We start from the raw sequence: 18,588 nt of genomic DNA on the forward strand, positions 1-18,588 counted from the left end.
TGTTAGTGCCGCTCCGGTGCCGCCCGGTGTCACTCGGGGGGCAGCCACCACCCAGGGCCATGTTTCCTACCTGGTGGGGGTATTGAGTTACTCCGTGTTTCTGATGGAAACACGGCCTTGGCTTTCCGTCTCGGTGCCCAGAGCACGTCAGCTGTTCAAAAGGAAAAGATCCAGAGCGTTTTCAGGCTGGATGGAGCTGTTCAAAGGGAAAAAGATCTGCAGTGTTTTCGGGATGGATGGCTGAGCCCTGCTCGTGCTGGTGGCAGAGATCTCAAGCCTGGAGCGTTTCCCTGGCAGAGCCGCTTTTTCTTGGGAATCCATCAGCTCTGGCACACGCCGAGTGTCATCCGGGGCTGGAAGATGGAGTGTGTGCTGGTGATCATCTCAGAGTCCTCTGGCTTTGGGGAAGGAGCTTTAGATGAGCTGATTTGCACAGTTCCCTTCCTGAGCTGCGAGCCATGAGGAAACGCCGCCGTCCGGCCTGTCACCGCATAATTGGTTGGCAATATGAATCATGAAAGTGGCTTCCCCCCTGGAATTTTATCCTGACACTTGATTTAATTTTTCCTGACATCCCATCCGTTATGTTCCATTGCCTTGCCCTCGATAGCCCACTTTGCATGCTGGGAGTGTGGCCCAACAGGTTACTCAAGGAGCAAAGTGGCTGTCAGAGGGAGCCTTTGATCTCTGCAAAGGGAGAAATCCCTTTTTCAAGGAGATTAAAGTAGTAAAAGTGCTGGTGAGGAAGTGGGATTCCCCCTCCTGCTCCAACCTGCCAGCGCAAGGAGAGGGGGCTCTGCTGTCCCGATGGGATGGGATGGGATGGGATGGGATGGGATGGGATGGGATGGGATGGGATGGGATGGGATGGGATGGGGCTGAGCTCGCAGGGCATGAAGCAAAAGCTGTTGTGTGGTTGTTTTATCCAGCTGTGCTTGATGTCTCTGTGCTTTCAACATTCCCAAAACAAGGAGATGGGGTAATTTTTCCACTGGCCACTGGAGATGTGGAGCAGGCACAGTGTCCTCTACACACCTGGGACCCTCCTGGCACATGGTGGCACCTTGGGTGTGGTCCCCAAACCAGGGAGGGTGAGGCTGGCGCTGGGATCAGCTCCTCTCCCAGTAAATCCTGTGTGCTGGCTGTGCTGCCAACCAGCACATCCACATGGAATTGGGGACGTGCCACAGTGCCACTGCAGGTTTGTTTTTTTGCTGGAGGTTTAACAAGGTTTGTGGAAGGCCTTGAACACCCTGGTGGAGCCTGGAAGGCAGGAGACTCCCTTGAGCCCTCCAGTCACCCCGACAATTCCATTTTGGCATGGTGGGATCCCCTGTAACATCCCCAGCTGGAGTCTGGATCTGCTGCTTTGGCAGGTCCACAGGCTCCCCCCTCCCTCCCGCACATCCTCCTCCCACGGACTGGTAATTAGTTCAAGAGTAGGATCCTATTCATTGTCATGTTTAGATTTGTGGGTTAATTGGTAATATCTGGTGTAACCATTTCCCCCCGGCTATTTCTGATACCAGTAATGAACCTCCCCCGTTGGGGGGAGCAGGTGCTCATCCCTGCCCTCTCCAGCAGAGATCCTGGTGGGATCCCTCTCTGTGGGTGCCGTGGTGGGCTCTGTGCTGCCAGTGTGTCCCCTCCATACATTCATCCAGCATATCCTTGGGAAGCTCAGGGAAGCAGAGACTGTCCTGGCTTGCCTTTGAACCAGCAGCAATAAAGCTGCTGCCAGTGATCCGTGGTTTTAGGGAGAGGCCGGATCGTCACGGGCGGCTTCGCTTTCTTATTATTTCTGCCATGACAAATGGGAGCGGAGATGGGACCGGGAATGCCAAGCGTGGCTGTCTCATCCCAGCTCCCTTCCGCTTGCTCTCCTCGGTCCTGGTGGGAAATGGTGATGAATGTCCCGCTCCAGCTGCGGCTGGGACTCGAGAGAGGGAGATGGGGGAAAAATCAGGTTTGTAAAGGTCAGTGGGGTGTCCCAGCAGGGTGTCCAAGAACAATGTCCCAGAACGGTGTCCCAGAACAATGTTCCAGCACATCTCACTGTCTGCCCCGTGACGGGACCTGCAAAGGCAGGTTTGCTCTTCCCACTGTGCTGCCTGAACCTTCCTGGGTGGGTGATGGATCTCCAGTGGTGCTGGTTGGACTCCCGTGGGGCTGGGGCTGGGGTTAGGGTTTCTCCCTGTTGGTCGTGGAGCTCTGGATGATTGGAGATGTGTGGAGTCACATCTCACCTGGCTGTTCTCCAGCTCACGGTGTGGAGACACTGCTGAGAGCAGCCTTGGGCTTTACCCGTCATCTTACAGTGAAACACTTGGCTCTTCTGAAATCCAGGCAGGAGCTTGTGGGCAGGAAGACCCCAAGTCAGGACCAGCTGGGAGCATATCTGGAGGGCCTTCATGGAGAACCATCTCTGGCAGAAGGCCTTGGCAGCAAAACATCCAAAGTGTTTGTGTAATGAATCAATAATTCCAATTCCTGGAAGTGTCCAAGGCCAGGTTGGACGGGGCTTGGAGTAACCTGGGATAGTGGAAGATGTCCCTGCCCATGGCAGGGGGTGGGACTGGATGAGCTTTAATGTCTCTTCCAACTCAAACTCAATTCAGGGATTCTGTGATTGTTCCATGATCAGTGGATGGAGATGTGGCTCATCTGCTCTCTGCTTTGGGTTCCACCAAGTCCAAATCCAGAGGAATGAGGGTTAATGGAAAGGATGCTCCTACTTTTGGGAACTGACCTTCCACATCGTGGGGTGGCACTGAGTATGTCACCTCTCCACCCCCAGTTCCTGGGCCAGTCTCACCTGGCTTTCTGCTCCACAGTCACATCCCCTGCTGGGACCTGCTGCATTGCAGCTTTCAGGTCACCCTCCCCTGGGGAACATCCCTCTGGGAAAGCAGGGCACGGACACGCAGCGGTGCCGGAGCAAATGGCACAGCCACGGGTCACTGCAGCCAGAGAGCTCGGATGGACACCCACAATGTGCACCCTTCAGTGTCCTCCCCGGGCCTGAGTCACCTCCAGAGGCTTCACCCAACCAGGGCCTTCTCCCACCCTCGCTCTGGAGCCTCCGTGTCTGAGCATGACACAGTGGTTGATGTGATGTGTCCTCTGTGCTCCTCTCTCCTGCTTTTGCCTGGAGGAGGGGAGAGCAGGGGAGGACACCGATGGCCACGGCCTGGAGGTGAACCAGAACATCATGTCTGAGTGTCAGACTCTCCGGGGGGGGGGTGTGATGAGAGTGTTTGTGAGCTTTGTCAGAGGCTGGCTGTGGTTTGGAGAAGTGCTCCTGAGCTGGGAGTTATCAGCCTGGAGTTGCCACCGACAGGCTTGTTGATGAGCAGGAATCAATCCCAGTTTGGGAGAGGTCTCTGGGACAGGAACCAGTGTCTGGGCAGACCTGAGGGAGGGTGACAGGATGGGGGTACATCACCGTGGGAGTGCTGGTGTGTCCCTGCTGCTCCCAGACCTTGAACAGTGTGTGTGTGTGTGTGGATGCTCCAGGGCCCCAAAATCCAAGGCATGACTGAGCCTTCAGGATTAATTCTCCTCCTGTCACAGCTCTGTCGAGACAGGAGCCCTGAGGAGCCACCCCCTGCCCTCCTGTGCAGAGAGATGACACTGCAGCAGCCACCTGCCTCGGGGTGTCCTGTGCTCCCTGCCCAAGGTACTGGAGCAGGGCTGGGGACAGGAGGGCTGGGAGACACCGTGAGGAGGGTTTGGTGCCTGCCTGAGCAGAGACGTGAAGGTTTTGCAGAGGAGGAAGGTGCCTTTGCATGTCCAGAACTGCAGACCTGCTTGGTTTTGCTCCCTGGGATGCTCTCTGCAGGCGCAGGAGTCGTGTGTCCAAATGTCCTGGTGCCTTCGGGAGAAAAACTCCTCCCTGGGTGGTTTAAAGGCAACGGATTTCATGTGGAGCTGGGGCTGAGGCAGGTCCTTGTCCCTCTGCACTAATACCCAGCTGCTGTCTGCTTGCTCCCTGCAATTCCCTGCTCCCATCCTTCCTCCCACCACCCCCAAACCTCCCTGTCACCCCTGCCAGCATCAGGCCAGGCAGGACAGTGGCCTTTGCCCACCTCCTGCCACCAACTCCTCCTGGCAGCTCCTGCACGTGTCTTGTGTGGCCCATCCTGGGGGCTGATGGAAAATCTTCCCACTTCTCCCCCTGGCTCTTGCTGTGGTTTTGTCCTTATCCTGCTGTTCTTCATCCCCTACAACCAGCACTCCCCTGTCCCTGTCTGGCTGAGGTTGCAGCTGGACCTTTCCATGTCCATCCCCTGCCCTGGTGAAGGTTGTGGAGCATCAAGGGGACTTTGGAAGGAGATGGGAATGGCACATAACCTCTGTATTGTCCAGCTGGGATGTGGTAACTACTAAAAAAAACCCCAGGGAATCCCAGAATGGTTTGGGCTGGAAGGGACCTTAAAACCCATCTCATCCCACCCCCTGCCATGGGCAGGGACACCTTCCACTATCCCAGGTTGCTCCAAGCCCTGTCCAACCTGGCCTTGGACACTTGCAGGGATGCAGCAGCCACAGCTTCTCTGGGCAAGCTGTGCCAGGGCCTCACTCCCCACACAGGGAAGAGTTTCTTCCCAATATCCTATCTCAACCTCCCCTCTTTTAGTTTAAAACCTTTCCCCTTGTCCTATTATTATCTGCTGGTGTAAAAAGTCCCTCTTCCTGTTTTTCATAAGCCCCCTTTAAAAAAATCCTGGCTCTGGGATCCTCCTACATTGTTGCCCTTGATCCCTGTTTCCCACATGGGTGGCACTGGCAGCATCTCTGCCCCTGTGTCGGTGCTGCCCTCACTCCCAGCCTGGATCCATCCCAATTCCCAGCTCTTCCCTTTTTGGATTGTCCTAGTAAGTGATTTTTTTTTTTTCCCATTTCTCTTTTTTGGCTGCCTGTTGCAGAGCTTGCTCCTGATTTCCCAGGAGAGGAATAAAAGCCAGAGCACAGATCCAGCCTGGAAAATCACCGCCAGCAGGCAGATCCATCACACTGGGATGGAGCCCTGACTGAAGCCGCAGTGCTCATGGAATATCCCAAATGGGATGTGTGTGTGTCCATCCAGACGGGATGGGAGGAGAGAGAACCTCCAGCTCTGTTCTCCCCACCTGTTTCCCCATTTCCCAGCCCTTCATTTAGTGGCTTCTAAGGAATATTTTAGCCCGAGCTTTGCTCTTACCCCGGCTGTAAACCTGCTGTCCCTGTGTTCGTTATCAGGAATAACACTCAGAATAACCCTCCTTATTCCAGGAGCTGGCAGCGGGCAGAGCATTCCCATCACCATCCATCAGAGCATTCCCATCAGCATCCCTCACTCCCCTCCCTGACACTCCTGGGTGGAACCAGCTGTTTAGAGCTTTAACAGGTTCTGCTGTTGATTTTTTTATTGTTCCAGCTCTTTCATCAAAACAACCCCCCCCGCGGTCGAATCCAAGGACCCGGCGCCTTGGGAAACTCATTTTGGAATCTCAGGGAAAGCTGGGGTTGGGTTAATGAAATCTGCTTTTCCGAAATGTGTGCTGATTGGCACTAATTAAATCTCACTTCTCCATTAAGCGAGTCCTGTTTGAGACCTTCCCTTGTTTTCAATGTCAGCCCAACGATCTGGAAGGTGACAGGGATTGTTTTAATGCACAAGGAAATAAATAACACCACTGGAATTCAAAGTAGCCTTTTAAAAAGGCCTTATAAAGCAAAAAAAAACCCCTTTAAAATAATACCTGGAATTAACTCCTTGGCCAGCACATTTAAACCTCTATGCTTCAATTGCTGGTTTTTGAAAAGCATGGTGTTACAAATTATCTCAATTTATTGGTTTGTTTTAGTTTGTGTTGCAATACAAAATATCCCATCGTACCATGGCACAGATGCATCATCTCATTCTTTATCTTCTGTATTAATAAGCCCGAATCCTCTGTGTCATCAGTAGTGTTTCCACCCACTTGTTGGCTCCAGGGCTCACCCCCCTGCTCAGGTGGACCTGGATCTGACCTGTTGGGGCTGGCCAGGGACCAGGATTTCCTCCAAGCTCCTCTTGCTCCCATTCCTTTTGCTCCTTTTATAATTTACCCGGTAACAACAATCTCGTCCTGTCTATTGTGTTTTTTTTTTTTTAAATAAATCTTGTTAAGCCTGATTACATCTGCCAAGCGAGGCTTTTACGAATCTTTTCCTGCAGCTTTTAAAATAATTAATTGTCCCTAAGCAGCGACCAATTCTCTGTGTTCTTCATTAAATTCTTTCCCCAAGCTGACTGGCCTTACCTGCGCCTCCCGTTTCAGCCCTTTTAAAGCAGAGAGAGGATGTGAGTGTGGGAGACTTGGCCAATCTGTTGCACCCAAGTACAGCTCAACAAAGTGATTCCCAAGCCAGAATCCTTTGGGATGTCTGTGGAGAGGCTTTGAGTAGCTGTTTGCTGCTTTATTTGCCTTGGGAGAGGTGGGAGAGCCGAGTGATCCTGGGCTTACCTTGGTCTTAAAAGATTCTTGGGGCTTGGAGGAATCCAGTCCTGTGGAAGGTTCCCTGGCCATGGCAAGGGGTGGAACAAGAGGGTTTTTAAGGTCCCTTCCAACTCAAACAATTCTGGAATTCTTGGATTCTCCTATGTAAACGGTGCCTCTTTGCTGCTCCTTGGTTCCCTCTTTGTTTCTTTGGTTTAATTCTGCCTTTTGGATCTGTTTTTATTTCCAGTGGCTGCGTTTGTGGGGAGCAGACCCAGGAGAGCCATGAGGGGATGGACCCAGGGCTGGACCTCGTCATCCCTTTGGACTCTCTGGAAAGCTGATGGCTGTGCAGATTTTGGGATGAGGAACAGCACAAGGATCTGACCTCGTGTCCAGAGGTTTTTGGGGGGCAGCTGCTCTGCCTCGACCCCCCCCTGTGCTTTCCCCATCGCAGGGGGATGGGGGCACAGCAGGGGAGCTGCTGACAAACACATCCCACAGAATCTGCCTCTGGCAAGAGTTTTTATGCCTTTAGATTATCCTCCTGCCTCGCATTTGGAAAGCCATTAGCGGATCGTTTTATGGGGGGGGAGGAAAACATCTCCTTTGAGAGGACGTGTCACATTCCTTAAACTGCTCCAGGAGAGCTCCGAGTGGGCTCTGAAAAGGGATTTGCTCGGAAATGTGCACTCGGTTTGTTCCCCGCTTATTTTTCTTTCCTTTTGGGGTGGAAGAAGCAAGAAGAGGAGGAAGAAACGCTTCGGCCTCGCGGGGCGGTTGAGGGAGGGAGATGCACAATCCGTGAGTGTCCTTGAGGGTTTTAATATCCTTTAAATTCTCTTTCCGTCCTCTCTCCCACCACGTTTAACCCCCCTAGTTGGTGGCTGTGCGGGGTAAAGAGGTGCCCTGGATGGTTGGGAGGGGCGACTTCTGCTCCCCACGCGATGGGACCGGGCTGCGAAGTGCCGGTGCCTGACACTTGTCCCCAAAATAACCCCGCTGGCAAAGGAGAGATGTCCCCCGTGACGCCCCTTTTGAAGGGACCAGACTCTATCCAACATTAATAGATGAGGAATGTTTTGTCCTTGTCCTCAGGTTGATGAGGCAACAAATAACAACGTGAGCTGTGTTAACGTTCTTGGTGGGAGCTGCTCCTCACTGGGGGCTGGGAGGCAACTGGAGTAAAGAAAGGGAAAAAGAAGAGGGGAAAAAAAAAAGAAAGGGAATTTGGACCTGATGATCCTATAGAGGTCTTTTCCAACCCTAATGATTCTGTGGGAAAAGAAGAAAGGGAAGAGAAAGGAGGCGGGGGAGGGTGGAGGAGGAAGGAAAAAAAAGGGAATATAGAAGAAGAAGTGGAAGAAAAAAAGAAGAAAGGGAAAAAAAGAAAAATCAAACAGCAGGAGAACCCAATTTGCTTTCCCCTCTTGCCTCTTGTCTCATCTTTCTTGATTCCGGAGTGTTTCGCAGCTTCTCCTGGAACGTGTTTTTGGACTCAGTGGGAATTAGGGGGAAAAAAGAGTGGAAAATCCCCAGGATCTCTCCTTCCCTCACGTGTTTTAACTGACTCACAGCTCTGGCAGTGCCCACTCTCCATTGATCAAGGATGAACTGGATGATGCTTGTGGGTTCCTTCCAACCCGGCACATTCCGGGATTCTGTGATTCCAAACTCAGCCCTGCCTGAGGGATGCTCTGACAGTGGCCACTTGTCCCCTCCATCTCCGGGCCTTTAACCAGGACATTGCCCACCCCACCAGCCCGGAGCTGCCACCTCCCCTTTTTTGGGAACAGCGGGAAGCGATGCAGGGAGTGTCTGCCACCTCAAATCTGGGGGGTTTTGACTCTTCCAGCTCCTGGAGGGGGTTTCTCCACGTGCTTGGCAGGAGTGGAGCACCAGTGGCTGCCGAAGGGATGGCTGTGTCACCCCCTCCCGATTTCCTCCAGCCCGGCTCCCGCTGCACTGCGGAGCAGATGGATCCGCTCCCGTCCTTCTGCCTCTGGGGCTTTGCAGAATTCCACCAACACCTTTTTTTTTTTTTTTTTTTTTTTTTCCACCGGGTCTTAAATCCTTTTGAGCGGGGAAGCTTCGGTGAATTTTAAATAAGCCCTCGAAGCTGTGCATTAAAACCTAACGAGCCAGAATATCAATTATGTTGATGTAAATGAGGAGTAGCTCCAGGGAAGTAAATGGTGGCTTTGGGTTGATGGTGGTGGTGAAAGATCAGGACCTGCTGAGTGACGGGGGCAGAATTAAATCCATTTTCCTTTTCTTCCAGCCCTCAGAATCGTGGCTGTGCAGAGGGAGCCGGAAGAATTAAACCCTGGAGGGGGAGAGAGGGAGCTGGAAGCTCAGAGAGGAGTTAAAAACTAGATTAGCTGGAGATGCAGGAGGTCTCTGGTCCCCTGGGATGGGGAAGTTGAGGAGCTTATCCTGCTTGGACCATCGTGTTCCGGCTGTGCTGGCATCTCCTTGTTCCCTAAATTGTCTCACTGCTTCATCTCGCTGTGCCAGTCCCTCTGGCTCAGAGTGGACCTGGCTGGGGCTCCATCCTGCAGGTTACTGCACCAAAATCCTGATCTTTCCTGCAAAGTCCCCATCAACTGATTAGAAAACAAGAGGTGCCAACTTTCCTTGTGAGAATCCCACCTCGTGCCAGCTCAATGGGGTTATTGATGGCACATTTGTCCCGGTGGTTCAGGAGCTGAGGAGCATTTCACCTGCCTAAATTTCCACTTCACTCTTGGCATTTGAGCTCGATTTTGTCTCCATTAAGTTTAATAGTGCTGCTCTTTTGTCTGGTGCAGCAACTAAACCCCTAAATGGCAATGCAGGGGCAGGTGGCACACAGGCTCCACATGGCACCACTGGCTCTGCCCCAAGCACTGGAGAATCCTCTGGCTTGGGAGTTACCAGTCACTTCCTTAATGAATTTTTGACAGTTCTGGGAAGGAAATCTCTCTGTCAGCCAGCTTTGATAGCACAGGACTAAGTCAGTGGAAGAGGCTGAACGTGGATGGTTGAGGAGTTGGTGTTTAACCCCCAGACTCAGCACAGCTGGTGGCAGGGAGAGCTGTGCTCCAGGATCTGGGGACGGCCCAGATGTTGCCTCTGGTCCAGCTGTGGTTTTTGGTCCTTCTTTGGTGCTGGATCCCTTTGGGATCTGTTCCCTGGGTGTAAGGCATGGAGCAGGAATCATCACCAGGGCCCAGAGCTCATCCAGACCGGGATGTCTGGGAAGTTGTGATGTCTCCAAAGCCATCCTTGCTTTCTGCTGCTTTGAGGAGCAGAGCAGAGTGTCTCTGTCATGGGAAAATCCCTTGGGAAGAGCTTTGGCACCTCACAGCAGCACCTGCCCTGGGTGTCATCACACCTTTGCTTTTCCCCTTGCTGAGCAGACTGGACGAGCATCCCTCAGTGCTGTCCTCCAGGGACACGGCACAGTGGGGCCTTCCACCCTCTCCAGGGGAATTCCAGGGATGGGGACTGCCAGGAATGGGGGCCACGCATGCCAGCACATTAAAGTCTTTCCCGAGAGGGTGCTGGTGAACCCAGAGGCTGGTGTGTCACCAGAGGATCTACTCAGGACCCCAGAGAAATGACCCTGGGGGAGGAAAGTCTGTGGTACCCCACCAAAATTAGGAGGGAGGTGGAACCCTGACCTATGGGGAAGCACTGCTGGAGACATCACACGGGGCAAATCCAGCTGGGAGGGTGGGGAGAAAATCAAAGTATGTATTTAATTCATTTTGGGGGGAAGACAAAGTGGATTGATGCTGTGAGGAGGAATGAACTGAGGCAGGAGAAGTGCTGAGGGAGGGGAGGGGTGGGGTGGGAAGGGGCTGGCGGTGCATTTTGGGTGTCAGAAATTGCCATTTCCAAAACATCCCCAACTTTTGTGTTTGTTAATGTCGTGCCCAGCGCTGCAGTGGATAAATCCAGGGCAGGTTTGTAAATGCTGCATTGCTGGCAGCCAAAACACAAATACAACCTGAATGGCTGCCAAATGGTAAAAAGCAGGAGGAAAAAAAAGAAAAAAAACAAGCTCTGTGTCAGGATTTACAGCCCTGGAAAAGAACAGGCTCAGCTTAGGTGGCCGGGAAGGGGCTGGCACAGCCCCTGGCTTCCCCCCTGGGGCAGAGATTTGGGAAAGAGAGAAAGAGAAGCTGCTTTCAGGCTGCCTGCAGCTCCAGGGAGGGTCCTGGAAAGGCATTTCTCTGTCTGCTCCATGAGGAAAGCTCCCCATTCACATTCCACATTCCAGGAGTCAGAGAAAGCAAAGGAGATGAAGAAATCCAGAAAGAAAAACCCAGAACTGTGCAGGACTGTGGTTTAGTTCCAGTTCAGGGTGTGCACTGTCTTGGATTCAGGTTGAATTTGAGTCTTGACCGGTTGGGATGGATCAGGGGGTGTTCTGTCCCATGGCTCTGGCTGCTCAGTGTCCTACACATCTAATTTATTTCCCTGCAAAGGCACATAATAATGTAGATAAAAGTTATTGATCCGTCGGCGCCGGCAGCAGCTGCGTGCTCCTCCCTGCTGTCCCTAGTGCCACCTCGGGGTGCCAGGACAGAGGGACAGGGAGCCACCTGGGGGGTGTGGACTGTGGGAGAGGATGAGGGAAAGCAATGCTGCCAAAGAAAGGGCTGAATTCACCAAAAACCTGGATCTGATCACCTGAACTCCAAACCACGGTCAAGTTTTCCATGGAAATTTAGACGGGGGTGGTGATGGGAGATGTCCAGGGGGATAAATTCATCCTGGTGTTTGGTCTTCTTTTCGTGCTGTTTTAAGAGCAGGAGCTCTGGGACAGGATGGTCTCTTCCCAAGGGATGTTGTCAGACCATCCATGAGGACAAGCAGAGGAGAGGAGGGGCTGCAGGTCACTGGGATGTGGGAGCAGGGGCCGTGCAGATCCCAGTGCTGGGACAGGCAGTTTGGGAAACAAGAGCCCAGTCTGCTCAATGGGTGCAGGTGCATGTGAGCAATCTTGGAAATCGGGTCACTCCAATCTGTTCCTGGAAGAAAAAGGAGCTCTAACAGATGTTTCTGAGATCAGCAGCTGGGAGGGCGATCGGAGCAGCCTGAGGCAGCGGGAGCTGCTCACGTGATGGGGCTTGTTCCGGGTGGGCTGTGCAGGATGGGACAGAGGATGGAGCACCTTGCAATGGGGGCATTTGAGCTGCTGATTTAGAGGCCAGTCCTGACTGTCACTTCTCCAGGTGAGGAGGCATCCCAGAAATCCCTCCTGGCCATGGTGATGCTGCTGGGGGTGGTCCAGGCACAGGGGGCTGCATCCCACTCCCTGTGCTGGTTCCTGGTCGGCAGTGCCAACACTCCTCACCAGCGGAGATGCCTTCCCCACCCTGCTCCATGCACACCTGTATGATGTCTTGCTGTCCTGGCTTTCTGTAAGGAGAAAATAATCAGGATGGGGGTAGTTTTCCTCGCAACAAGACCAATCCTTGCTGTTCCTTTATCGGTGCCAACCCCTGGGGGCTGTTGGGGCCTTGCTGGAAGCACTGCCTGTTAAACCCCAGGCTCCTTCCTGCTGTATCTCACTTCCTGAGCAGGAATGCAGGGATGCAGGGATACAGGGATGGGTCAGCTTCTCACCAGGAAGCCTCTGGCTCATGGATGTGCAGAGAGTTACAGCCATAGGGCTCTGGACTGTCGCTCCCAATCCATCAGCTGGAGTGGTGCTGGCACTGACCAGGTGCCCTCTCCTGGCTCTGCCGGCTGCTCCAGGGACCTTGTGCTGCCTTCCAGCCAAATCTCTGTGGCTGGATGAGGGCTCTTGCCAAGTCATTTCCTCTTCCTTAGTTGTCTCCAGGTCCAAATACAATGTGTCCATTACATCTTCTGATATCCGAGTGCAGTAGTTGGAGCGGAGCATCCGTCCGTGCATCGTCTTGGCTGTGCCTGCTGGAGCAAAGATTGAATTCACCAACCCCCCAGATCTGATCCTCTAGGGAAGAACTGCCAGTTGTGGTCAGGTTTTGCATGGAAATTCAGGTCAGGGCTTGCAAGTGCATTTCTTGGAGTGCAGGGTGGGAAGGTGCTGCCTGTGATCCTGCAGCCCCAGCCAAGCTCTGATGTCATCACACTGGAGCATCCTTTGCAGAGTGGGATCGATTGAGTCTGTCAAACCAAGCACTGAACTGTCTCCATCCTGCCTTAACCCTCTCCCTACAATCCTCCCTGCTGCCAGGGAGCTGGGAAAACCTGCACTTCCAGCAGGAGATGCTGCCCAGAGCCAGGGCAAAGCCTGGAAATCCTCCCACGGGAGGTCATTTCTGGGCAGCAACACAAAAATCAATCACTGGCTGTTGTGTCCAGAAGGGACCTTGTCCCAGTGTGTCCATCTGTCCATCCAGTGAATGCCCAGCAATGCATTCCAGTGCGTGGTTTCCATGCTGTTCCCCTTTCCTGGGTCACAGATCCAGGAACAGCATTTTATCTTCAGCGGGAACCCTCGGGGCCATAAATCTCCACTAAGCGGCCGCAGCTGCCCAGCGATGGGTGACCTGTGTTCATTGGGCTGATCTGGGTGACTTTCTCTGACCTTCTGCACATTTCTTCTGCAAGAGGGATCAGTACAAACACCCTCCTGGGAGGGTGCTCAGGGGGTTGTACACTCAGGCTTTCTTTATCCAGGTTAACAGAATCCAGCGTGAATACACATTAATTACTCAACAGCATTTCTGTTTTCTCCCATTGTTTGTGTATTAAGGAATATTTTCTCCCAGTGTTTGTGTATTCAGGAATATCAAAGCCCTCCGAGGTTGTTTTTCCTTTAAGCAGCAGCAAGAAAACTCCATCTAAGATCAAAGCAACGGTTCTGGCATATCTCAAAACCTCTCCTCTCCCTCCCCTGTGGAGGAGATGCAGGTGTTGGAGAGAATATTCATGCTGTGATACTCCACGTTTAACCCTTCCCAAGGGATTGCAGAGGCTCCAGAGCCGGCTGTGAGGAGCTGCTTGTCCTCCCTGGGCTAGTGGAGCATGTCAGCACATTGTGCTGCCCAGGATGAGGGATATCTGCTGAGTTCCTTCCGAAAACAAGGCACGCTGGCAGCTGAAAATACACCACCAGACAGTTTCCAGCTCCCAGACTGTGTCTTGTGCTACCAGCCCAGCAACCTTTCTCATGTGAGAAACTCAGCTGCTGCTGCTTTAACTTCCCCGAGCAAATCACTCCTCTCAAGGCAGCGGCCTGAGCAGAGATCAATAGATATCCTGCAGGATTGGCTGGGAAATAAAACCAGCTGGAAAACAGCCCTTCATATGAGATAGTTGCTGGTAGCTTTGAGGGTGTCCTGTGGGTGAAAGGGGTGCTGAGCTGGGGACCCAAATTGCCGCACCTGGACCTTCTGCCCCCTCCAGGGCTCCCTGTCCAGGCTGGGCTTTGCCCCTGGGATCAACATCCAGCAAATCGCTCCATGCTGGGAAGACTTGGCAGCCAAATCCCTTTGCAGCCAAATCCCTTTGCAGGCGAGTGTCGCTCGTGCTGTCACTTGGGCAGGACTTGATGACAGTATTGATCCCTGAGCTTGTTAAACAAGCACCGTGGCTGGAAAAGGTGCCCCTGCTCCCTCCCATGGGAGTGCACCGTGTGCTGCCGGAACATCCTGATCCCAGCCGAGATTTTGGGGAGTTCAGACCTGTCCAGGCTTTTGCTGTGGATTCATAAGGAGAGGGGAGCACGTGCAGCAGGGAGACAGGTCCCCACAGACCTGCACGGTCCTGTCCCTGGTGCCAGCACTGGGAAGGAACCTCAGTCCCTGATCCCTGATCACAGCAGGTCTGGTGGGGCAGAGGATGATCAGTATTACTGATTTCCTTTCCTCTGAGAGGGAACCTTTAGCCTGGGGTGACATCTGGAAAGAATCCCAGAATGATTTAGGTTGGAAGGGATCTTAAAGCTCATCCAGTTCCACTTCCTTGGGCAGGGACACCTTCCACTATCCCAGGTTGCTCCAAGCCCCATCCTGCCTGGCCTTGGACACTTCCAGGGATGGGGCAGCCACAGCTTTTCCAGGCAAAGCAGGGGCAGAGCATCATTCCCAGAGCACAGGAAAGGAGCCCTTTAAAAATTAGGAGAGAAACAATAACAAGTGAATCCCAAAGACCCACCTTGTGCTGTCAGGGAGTCCCTGGACAGGATAAATGCCCAGTGGTTGATCACAACTACTTGGAAAGACCAGGAGATTATTAACACCATTGACCCAGCTCCAGGTCAGCCCTAGCATCCCTGGTGAGCAGTGTCACGGTGAGCTGGTGCTCCTGTCCCCACCCAGTCAGCCTTTCTGCCTCCTCCCTGTGGATCCGTGTGTGATGCTCCGGCTGGGGAGGGACAGGGGAGCTGCCAGCTGAAATCTGCCTCCGTGTGTTGGCAGAACAGGGAGATATTCTTGGAGTCAGGCTGGGGAGCCAGCAGACACCTGCCGGGCTGGGCTTTTCTTTCCCAGTGTAAAATTTCCATTTGGAAGCTGCTGGGGAGTGAGATAAGAGCAGGGTGATGCTTCTCTGCTTCAGAGTGGAGCCGCCCACCTTTCCACGGGAGAAATGCTCCCCAGGTTGGGAATGCGGCCACCTGCCTGGACATCACCGTTGGCTGGGAGTTAATTACTGCAGATCGACCAAAAATCGCTGCTGGAGGTGGCACCTCCCGGGCTGAGCTGGGGGCTGCGAGCTGGGATTTCTTTATATAAAGTGTGGCACGGGGTGGTTGTCCCTGGTCACAGGTGACACCCAGTGACGTGGGGCGCCAAGTTTGGGGTCAGCAGCACCTCCAGGTATCGACATCCTGCAGGATTGGCTGGGAAATGAGCTGGAAAACAGCCCTTTGTACGAGCTGGTTGGTGGTGGCTTCGAGCGTGTCCCATGAGTGCGAGGGGTGCTGGGCCCAAACCGCAGCACCTGGACCCTCTGCCCCCTCCAGGGCTCCCTGTCCGGGCTGGGATTTGCCTGGACAGGGAGCCAGGAGTGGGGCTGCCGGATCCCTATGTCCCCAAGCACGGGGTCACTTTGCCGTGCCCGCCCCAAATGCCCTTGGAGCTGGTGGTTGTTGTGGGGGCGCAGCGTTGCCCCCACCCGCAGCGCTCCCGCGGAGGGGCAGGGATTGGGATCGCAGCCGCCCTGTCACACCCCTTCCCCTCCGGCTGGTGGCTGGCACAGCCCGGGCACCGCAGCAGCCCACGGCCGTGGGGATGGGGAGGGGAGAGGCTCTATTTTAATACACCGCTGTGGGTTGGTGACCTAGAAAAGCAGCTCCGAGAGCAAGAGTGTGAAGTCCAACCTCCCCCGCTGCGAGCGGGGCTGCCGAGCACAGGGTGACCTAAATAAAGCCGTGAGAGAGGTGTCGGGGGGTGCTGCTCCCCCAGTCCTGGGGTGGCAGCTCAGGACCCTCCCGTGTGCACCGCAGTGCCATCACCCTGGGCTTTACAGGGATGAGAGATGGAGAAGTGAATAAATCCCTGTGTTTGTGGGGAGGCAGCGGGCGGGATGAAGGAGGTCCCTCCAACCGTCTCCACGGGTCCCTCGCCGCGCTGGAGGGTGTCACCAGTGACAACTGGTATTGAATATATATATCAGCAGTGGTGGAGCACAGATGATTCTCCGCACTCATGGGTAGGAGGGAAGATAAAGCTCCTTCCTCCCCTCTTTTTTAATGCGCTGTCGGAAATCATTTCAATTATTTAAGGCTCACAGGTACGTGCTCTCCGCAGCCTCCGAAATGAAACGACGCCCAGTTCTCCTCAGCTGGAACCAGCGAGTTTGCGAAACGCCGTGTTCAGCTGAGTGGAAGGCATGCCAATTAATTAAATCAGTAAATAAGTTATACTAATCCCATTAACAAAAGAGGAGCTGCAGATTAAATCTTTTATGGCACTTACTGCAAAATTAATGCAGGCAGTCTTTTAGGAAATATATTCTTCCCCTCACCTCGCCAAGGATAATAGTGCAGTTATATAGGACAGAACGTTATCAGGAATGAGAAATGAATGTAAAACTAGCACATATCTTATTAAAAGGGTGTAATGAGCTGCCGACACGAGCGAGCTGGGCCTGCCGAGCTCGGGGCTCTGCGGCGCTGCTGGGACCCTGCTGGGCCAGATCCTGCCTGTGCCACCACGGGAATGGGACATGGGGGAGCTCCCGAGGGATTTGGGGTCCCTGTGGGATTTCCTGTCTTTGGAGTGAGGTGGGAAGTGGGCTGAGGAGGGAGATTTTCGTCTGGGATGGGTGGGAGTGGGTTGGGATGCTGTAACCCCCTTGCTGTGGATGCTTTTTGGTGTCTCTGTCAGGGATGAGAACAGAGGGCTGACACACTGTGGGTGCTCAAAAATGTCCTGGCATCCTCACAAGGTGCTGTTTCTCCTCTGCTTCTCCAAAAGAGAAAATCCTTTCACCAGCCCTTGGAGCAGCTGGTTTCCCTGTGACATCTCAGCACCTGAATCAAGTGACAAGGGGGAAAATTTCCTTTCCTTTCCTCTTTTTTTTTTTTTTTTTTCTTTTAATCCAGCACTTTAACAGGGGGGATTAATCAAGGCTGTCTCCTCTGGTTTGTGCCTTGTTTGTTATTTTCAGAGCTGGCAGGAGGGTGGGCTGGAGGGGCTCAAGGTGTTAATGAAACGATGTGGCTGCATCCTGGCAGGTCCCGAGGGAGAGTCTGAGGGATGGTTTCCTGCTGCTCCAGCCAAAATATTGCCTTGGTGTTGTCTCTCCTTGAAAAAGTAGATCCCCAGCCTCCCTGGATTCAGCTGCCAGGCTCTGTCCTGCTGCTCAGGAAGCTCAGGCTCACGCCCATCATCCCTTCTCCATCCTCCTCTCCTTCTTTTCTCCTCCACCTCTTTTCCAAAGCATAATCCCCAGTGAGGAGCTGCTCTGGGCAGCTATTTGTGGATTTTGGGTGATGGGTGGTGGGTCCTTTCCCATCTCTTACACATGCCAAATAACTAAGTCACCCTAAATCCCTTGGGTGGGGTGTGATGGGCAGCACGTGCTGAGTTACGGTGCAGCCACACGTGATCTCTACTGTCCCATCCCAGGGAGATCCTGGGGGCATCCCTTGGGATCTGTGGCCTGGCCAGCTCAGGGTGGAGCAGCTCAGCTCTAAGTGATTTACAGGAGTGGAAAAATGCTCCCCTGGGCATCCAAGCTGCCATAAATCCTTTTAATTTAACTCCATGCACCCGTGCTTGGAGCTGTGTGGGGAGGGCCTGACCTGCTCCTGATTTATTTTCCACTGTATCAGAATCAGCTGTTACTCAGAGTTTTTGTGTGCTTGAGCTCTGAGAGTTTATAGATTTCCACTGGACCACTTTTAATCTTAATTAAAAGTGTAGAAGAAAAATTGTTTTATAAAGCTCCTGTTCCTTTTTCCATTGGACTGCCCAACTACCAGAGGGATAATCCGGGCCTGGCGCTGGCTCATTGCTCCCCATCTCCTGTCTGTGCTCCAATTAGATGTGACTAATTGTGCTGTAAATGAAGGGAGAGGTTTCCTCCCGGACCATGTGATCAGAGGTGCAGGGTGGGCGGTGCTGAGTCAGCAGTGCTTGTGTTTCATTTGCTGGTGCCACCCTGGGGGAATTGCTCCATTCCCAGCCTTATCCCTGGCTCCATCCTTGGCTCCATCTCAGCTCCATCCCAGCCTCATCTGTGATGCCATCCCCAGCTCCATCCCTGGCACCATCCCCAGCCCCATCCTTGGCTCCATTCTTTGCTCAGTCCTTGCCTCCATCCCTGAATTCTTTCCCAGCCTCATCCACACCTCTGTCCCTGGATCCATCCTTGGCTCCATCCCCAGTTCCACCACTGGCTCCATTTCCAGCCTCATCCATGTCTCCATCCCCAGCTCCACCCTCTGCTCCATCCCCAGCACTGGCTACATCCAAACAGGGGAATCAGCTGGAAGTGAGGCAGAGCCTCCAGGTCTGGATCTGGTGCTGATTTGACCCCCAGGGCTGTCTGCAGCCATGAACTTGGTTTTATTCCTCAATTATTCACACTGAAATCAGCTGCCAATGGGGATAAACCATTGGGATCATGGGATGGAGCCGCATCCAGCCCGAGCTCCAACCTGGAGCAGGGAAATGCTGCCCTGCCCAGATAA

This window comes from Empidonax traillii, unplaced genomic scaffold (genome assembly GCF_003031625.1).
Source record: "Empidonax traillii isolate 1590-97213 ecotype Southwest subspecies unplaced genomic scaffold, ASM303162v1 scaffold426:size1138770, whole genome shotgun sequence".
NCBI classification, from domain to species: domain Eukaryota; kingdom Metazoa; phylum Chordata; class Aves; order Passeriformes; family Tyrannidae; genus Empidonax; species Empidonax traillii.